This window comes from Drosophila mojavensis, unplaced genomic scaffold (assembly GCF_018153725.1).
Source record: "Drosophila mojavensis isolate 15081-1352.22 unplaced genomic scaffold, ASM1815372v1 contig_49, whole genome shotgun sequence".
NCBI lineage: Eukaryota > Metazoa > Arthropoda > Insecta > Diptera > Drosophilidae > Drosophila > Drosophila mojavensis.
Genome location: NW_025318872.1, coordinates 447,765 through 455,449, shown reverse-complemented (window position 1 = coordinate 455,449; position 7,685 = coordinate 447,765). Strand labels below are relative to the sequence as shown.

The following is a 7,685-nucleotide window of genomic DNA, read 5'->3' as shown; positions in this document are numbered from 1 at the left end:
TATGCCAAACGCACCTTTTGCTTCACATAATACTGTATGTGTGTGTGTGTGTGTGTGGCTTCGTTTGTGCAACTACCTTGTTAGCACTGCATTGTGCTGGCCCATCCCTAGGCAGGCTATTTAATATTGCGTATACGCAACGTTTGCACACAATGCTATAACACACACAGACGCAGACTCAAGCGCAGAGCGCCTGACATAATATTGAATTTGCCGCACAGTATCTACTCGACTAATGCAACCTTTGACCGGTCGACCATTGATTAATTTTGCAAAAGCCCTGCAATTTTGCAAACTGCCAGTGAAACAGTGAACTGCACCTCCTGTGCTTCTGCGCCCTCGACAGTGCCGACCCCGGTTGATGCAGTGCGCAACTAACTATTAACAAGCATGCAAAGAGCTGCCTCTGCTAGTATTTCCATTCGAGACCCGAAGGTTGCATAAGCCAAATAATCTTGAAGCCGCCAAAGATTTTGAGCTTAATTGAAGACCTCGATGGACAGTTTCCCAAGTGAATGTATTTATATTAAATAAATTCAATATATTTATATTAAATGAAATAAAATTTGCAAATGCTGAAAATCGATTTAATTCATATTTAATTGAAATTAAATTTTGATTGCGTAACTCTTGATTCCAAATATAGTTCTATTTAGTATATCTCAACATATGTATATCTATATATATTTAATTTAGTCAAACTTATTTCTTATCGTCAATTTACCTTAAGCTAAAACTATTTATGGGTACAGAAGATCCACTCACCCACGCCACGCAGTTGTGGGGCAACTCATCGAGCTGGACGTTTGATTTGATTTGCTCTAACTGGGTCTCATGTGTATTGGCCGTCTAGAACTGACAGCCACGCAAATGGGAACGCACGGACAGCCTCTAAAAAAGCGCCAGAGATAGCGTCGAGATTTACGAGCTGCCTGTCAGACGCTATCATAGCACAAGATTGATGGCCACTGAGTGGCAGGTACACCGTACACCTTACGCCGTACGGCAGCAGCAACTTCAGGATCCGAGCCAGGTACAATGCGTACTCCACTCGCACCAGCTGGCTGCCTGGCTGGCTGGCTGTTGAAACAAAAGTGTCTGCTTATCTATAAAAAATGAACTGACTGCCTGTTGTTGTCTGGTCGAATCGGAGCCATCAGCGGGCTACTTATAATACGGCTATCGATTTCACTGGCAGACCGAAAACATTTCCCAATTACAATGGCGGCCAACAGCTGCCCAAACATTCAGCGGATGTCAATGTCAGTTATGTGTCCGATAAACAATTCTCGTCAACACTGAAAATAATAAGGAGAACAAGAAAAGAAACGGAAAAAAAAAATAAAATAAATAAAGAGCGGTCTAGAATATTTGATAAATTATAAAACTTTTAATAATGCTAAGCACTTTGGCCGGGTCGCTGGCAACAGAAACTTTTTAATTTGTCTTATGAGCGCGAGCAAAGAGCAGCACGCAAAATGTTGCCAACCATGAAATTGGCCCCAACTGAGCCGAAAAATAGAAATGCGCTAAAGCAACTGTCAGCAGATTGTTGATTTGCTTTGCTGAGTTATTTCTGCTGACATGATATGATGGCCAAAGTCGACATGGAGTGGCGCAGCCAGCGAGAGAGGACGGAAAAATAAAGTCGCATTTAATGAGCAGTGTGAAAGGTGGCTTTGCCTGGCATTTGGCATTTGCATTGCCCGGCAGCAGGACGAGTGGTATGTCCTTGGGGCAGCTCTGCGCCGACTCTAGGTCGAGTCACATACGTAACTGGAAAATGTTATAAATTATTTCCAAGCTATTGGGCAAATTGAAGGTTGCTTTTAGTCGCGCTCTTTGTTTTAACATATAGATTGGATCTCAGCCAAAGCCACAGCCAGAGCCAGAGCCAGAGCCAGCGCCGAGCCATGCTGCGACTCTGCTGCCATGTCATTAAAATCGAACTGAGTGCCGAGTGCATTTGGCGGATAAATCAAAACGTTCAACGTGCGCCACTATGTGTGTGCGCTCAAAGGAAGCCTGGCAACAAAATTGTTGCAATTACGATCTATAAATTGCAACCGCCCATACCGCCCATCCCGCCCACACTCAGCCAACCTCCCTCGCACACCCACCCTTCCCCTCGCAGGGCAAGGTTACAGTTAGGGAGACACTTTTGCACGCTGGCAACCGCAAGTGTTATGCATCATTAACTTTGACTCGCAGTTGTTGGCTGACAAAGTAAACATTTCAGCACCTTGGCTAACCACACACACACACTCACGCACACACGCACAGCTAACACATAAGCCCATCGTTGCCGCAGGCAACAACCACGTGTGCATTTGGTCAATCTGCTGTGTGCTAAATAAATAATTATGAATGTCTGCTGGCCACTTGACCGGAAATTAATGACCGCACATCTTCAAAACCCTACAGCAACCCAAAACGCCCTTCCACCTACACACACAAACACAGCCACTCATGCATTCATACCCATTGCCCGCAACCGCCTTGACAATTAATATCAAACATAGTTTTAGCTTTCATTTCGCATTTGTGCATACACTCGACTACCCAGCACAATTGTCTTTGAGTTATTTATGGCACAGCAAATAAATGGGTTGCACGTTAAGCGAATGGGTGGCCAGGCCCAAAAATCTTCAAGTTCATTGTAGGCACATGAAATTTATTTGTACCTGTGACAATTCAAAAGGGATTTTAGGTAAGTTTTCATGTTTTAGCTAATAATTATACGCTTTAATATTATTATTATCAATTCAATAATTATTTATTTATTTATTATATGGGACACTTTATTTTTAATCAATTAACTGCATACAAAAGTGTTTTGTTTAATATTTTTAATTCATTTATTAAAATAATATTATCATATTTTTTCTTATTTTTAAATAAATTAAATTCTACCTTAAGTTTAACCTAAAACTTTTATTTGTTACTAAATTGTATATTTTTATATTAAAAAAAAAAAAAAAAAAAAAAAAAAAAAAAACTGTACATAAACGTATGTATTTATTAAATATATATTCTCAAAAATATATATTTTTTATAAATAAAAATATAATAGTTTCCTTTTGATAATTTTTAGGTTTTTTATTTTTTATTAACAATTTTTAAATATATTTTTATTATTAAAAAAAATTGTATTGACAATAATTGTATTGCCCGATTTCTCAAACTTATTTGAATGAATGAAACCATACACTGATCTCATATTTGAACAGAAATATAACTCTATTGAGAAATAAATATATATACATATGCTCTTAAATAAAATCTAATTTCAGTGCAAGAAATCCACTTAATCTTACTCGTGATTCACATTTATTTGGGTTGATGATTTATCTTATATGCCTGATTTGCTTTCATTACTCATAAAAGGCACAAATAGCTCAACCCATTGGAGAGCCAAATCTTGCTCCATTTATTTACAAATCAAATTTGCAAAGGATCCAAAGTGTCAACCAGTTTACTTGGCACAGCATTCACTCAGCGTCCGACCACCGCTCATAAATAATAAATGTGGAGCAAAATGCGCTACAAAGTGCATTTGACTAGGGCATACCCTATAGTCAAGCCAGGGGTTCAATTTGAAGTTTGATGAAGTAATCCACATTTGTGCATTTTATATTCATATTATAGCATTTTACACATTTTCTGTTTACAGGGTATTAAAAGTTAACCCTTGACCCTTTGCCCGCATGAAGTTCATCAATTCTAATCCAGTTAGCCTAGAAAATCTCCGCTGAAAATTAGCCACTCTAAACAGCCAGCCAGGGGATTCTTGTCACGGCCCAAGTGCCTAGGGCCAGGCCAAACGAAAGCCAAGGCCAAAGCTCACAATTATAATACCGTCCACACGCACACGCACACGTATACGTACACACACATACACTCTCGCTCTCCTACAGCTACTTTTGGGACCCGTACGCTAAGCAAATTTATCCTTGGCACGCGATCCGGCCAAGATTCTGGGACGGGCCCAAAGAGTTGAGCCCCACACGCATATGTATAATTCATAATGAATCCTTTCTATTAGTCAAACGTAAAATGAAATGGTTTTCCCGTATTAGTTACGCATATTGGCTGTAAAGCCACACGGCACAGGCTCAGGCTCCGGCAGAGGCAGAGACTGAGGCAGAGGCAGAGACACAGTCCCGCAGGCTAAGGCCGAAAACTCTGAAGCTTAGCGCCAAAACTTTGTGGTATTGTTGTGTGTCCTTGGAGAATTATGCTGACAAGCAGCTGAGGCAACACCAACACCAGCAACAACAATGACAAGGACAATAGCCAGCACAACTACAGCTGCTCGGTAAGTTTTGCCAAGCGCACAAGTGACAAGCAAAACTGAAGCTGGAAATCAAAGATATGCAAATTGAAACAGATACTTTTGCTTATAGATATTCAACACAGCATCTATGGACATGTGTGTGTGTGTGTTTCATGTATTTTATATTGGAGCTGCGGCGCTATTACGACATTTCCCAGGCGTGCTTACGACCACTGGCTCTGGTTTAGAGCATCTTCCGCAAATTCTTCGGCAAATACAATAAAAATTTTTTATAAATAACATAAATGCTTAGGGGAAATGATTTATGTGTGGCCAAAAACTTTGGCTTTTTACGATTGCAAATAGTTAAAGTACTTCCGAGGGTTGCCTTTAAAATGCCTGATGCTTGATACGCTTGATATGCCGCACTGCTCGAGGGTTTAACGAAAATTTTTGTTGTTCTTGGGTCCGGCCAAGCCATAAATTCACACGCATGAGAAATGTCATTGAATGACGCTTCCTGGGCATGGCCCCAAGATGTGGGCGCAGGAAGCGAAAGGCCATGGCATATTGTTATGGACGCAGCTGCCATTGCGAAATTGCCACGCATGACTTGGCCTCTACATAAATACGTAATGTATATGTATGTATATATAGATATTTATATATATTTCAGGCATTGCCTTTGGCACTTGCCTTGGCATCAACACTTTCGCACCGCTCGCAATCCTCTGACCCATCCCAGTTTGGGTTAATTATGGCCAGAAATCCATTAGGGAGCCCTCAACAAAGGCCAATTGTTGACTTTCTTATACACTTTCGCGCGACGAAGAAAGGTCATTAGTTATTGGCAAATTTTCATTAGTTATGTAACTAATAAAAATAAAAATGTATATATATTAGAGAAAAAACATAAAAGAAAATGGCAAGAAATATTTTATAAATTATCTTTAAATATTTTTGAATCTCACAAAGAAAAAAAAAATGTTTTAAAATAAATATAATATGTATAAAAAAAATAATTTGATATAAATTTAAAAAATTATAAAATGAAATAAAAGAATTAAAAAAAAATCAGAATGATAATAATAATAAATATTTAAGAATAAATTAAGTATTAGATATAAATTATTATGAATAAAATACTTTGACATATATGAAAAGGTACCAAAAAATAATTATTAAATATATTTTAAGTAAAAAATTTATTTTAAATATTTCATTACATCTAAAAATTGTCAGGAATTGTAAAATAGTTAAATTTAAAATTATTAAAATTTTGTTATTATATTATTTTAAAATATCAATTAATATTATATAAAAATTTTTTAAATAAAAAATCTATAAATACAATATAAAAATGGTAATTGAATAAATTGTATTTAATCTATTACTTTTTTATTTTTTTAATTCAATTTGTTTTATTTTTAAGAGTATTTAAATTTATCTACTTTTTTCTCTTTTGCCTTTTCTCATACTTTTTTTTGTTTTTTTGTTATAGCTACTCTTTACGCATGTGTGCATTCTATTTCTCACAGTTTGCTTGGATTTCTACAAACATTTTGCGGCTGCTCTTTGCTTCAGGGAATTTTTTCGTTCACTTCTTTCTTGAGTTTCGTACAAAATTTTACTTTTGCTTAGCAGCTTTTGTTTTGTGGTCTTTGTTATTTTACGCTTCCTTACCTACTTAAAGTTTTGTATTGCATTCACACACATACCTGACTTGCATTTATCTTAAGTTTCATCTTGCACTTGCTTTGCATAAAAGCAAGTTGATAGCAAGTAAGGGATTTGGTAAGAGAATCGCAAAGAAACCAATTTTGCCGCCAGAAGAAACTTATAAATTAAGCAAGTTCTTGTCTTGAAATTTGAAACATTTATTCCATTAGATTCAAGATCTGCTATTTTAAAATGCTAGGCATCAATATTTACTTAAATTGCATTAAATTCTCGACCTGAGCTGCACATTAATAAGCAGAAATGGACAGCGTGCCGTATGAAATTAGTAATTCAATTAGGCTAAATAGCTGTGACTGCTGGCCTCGCCTCGACTCCGACTGCGCGACTGTGGCATGAGCAGCCGCATTAGCTGCGGCAGCAGCCGTCAACATCAAATAGCCGCTCAATTTGCCAATCAGCTCAGCCCGCCCAGGCGCTGTCTCAAGGCGCATGCATAATTCGCACAGCCAATGCCAGCGCCAGCTGCTCATAATAATGCCAATGAGCTGACCGCCATGACCAGATTGCCCCCACGCTTGCTGGGCGCTGGTTAATGCGAATACCTTGGTCCTTTGGCCGTCGATTGGCCATGACAGCTCGCTCCACGCTAGCCAAACGCCGATTATAGATCCCGCATTTCAGATTAGACTTGAAGCGCAGCAGAGCGTCTGAGATGACCGACCGACCAAAGGAGCTCGATGCAGACGAGGTAAGCTAAGCTGGAATAGAGTTGGTTAAATGTTGAATGCAAATAATGTAAATATCTTTATATCTTGACTTTTGTTAAGCAGTGTAAACACATTGTCATCCCATGATGATGGCTGGCTGTGCTGCGCTGTGTGTTAATGAAGCGCACAATGGCAACGTCCGAGAGCAATAGCTTAAAGTAGTTGCAATTAAAAAATCATCAGCTGCAACAAAGACTAAGCCGGGGCCAAGTTGTAAAAGTTGCAAGCAGCCAGTAAAAGTTCGCTGTCAGCTGATGGCAGACATCCGCAGTGCCAGCCAAATGAAGAAAGGAAGGAGAGGAAGAGAGAGAGAGAGAGAGAGAGAGAGAGATAGAGAGTGTTGTGGGAGATGGACTCCCACACACACACACACACACACACACAGCTTGGTGGCATTGCCAAAATGGAATTGCAAGTAACAAACGGAAGCCACAAAACGGACCGCAATTGACGTACAGTTGCCACCACAGCCAACAGCAACAACAACAGCAACAACAACAGCAACAACAACAGCAACAGTAGCAGCAAATCCTGTCCTGCCCCGGCGACCTCCAAGCAAAGTCATATGCACAAACAAAGCAAAATCAGCAGCTAAACAAAACAATGCCAGCGGGGACAAGGACAACAATTTTGCATAGTTATGCGAATGTCGGTGGCTGTCGAGTCCGGGGTGCCAAAATGAGCGCTGGCAAAAGGATGTGCGGCCATTTTGTTTTATACGGAGAGACCACAGACCAGAGAGCAAGTAAGCCCTGCTGCCGCCGTTGCTTGTTTTTGTTGTACTTTTCATAATAACAATAAAAACTTTTCTCTGCGTTCGCTTCTATTTTTATTTTTATTTTATTTTTTTTATTTTACAATTTGCGGAAAACTTGAAATGATTGTTATGCAATTGTTGGTAACGCAATTTTGTCGTTTTTGTCAACACAGTCAGAATGCCAGCCAGTACCGTTAGCTCTGTG

At 38.9% G+C, this 7,685-nt stretch overlaps 1 long non-coding RNA gene across 2 annotated transcripts; it reads left to right on the top strand.

Annotated features, from left to right (window-relative positions):
• The first annotated feature begins 3,754 nt into the window (after positions 1-3,754).
• LOC26528328 lies at positions 3,755-4,582 on the top strand. Of its 2 annotated transcripts, none has more exons than XR_004363945.2 (3): positions 3,755-4,015; positions 4,080-4,318; positions 4,391-4,582. It is a non-coding gene; the product is annotated as an uncharacterized LOC26528328 (long non-coding RNA). The 2 variants fall into 2 exon arrangements; XR_001449470.3 differs by having other exon boundaries at positions 3,757-4,015; positions 4,407-4,582.
• The last annotated feature ends 3,103 nt before the right edge of the window (positions 4,583-7,685 follow it).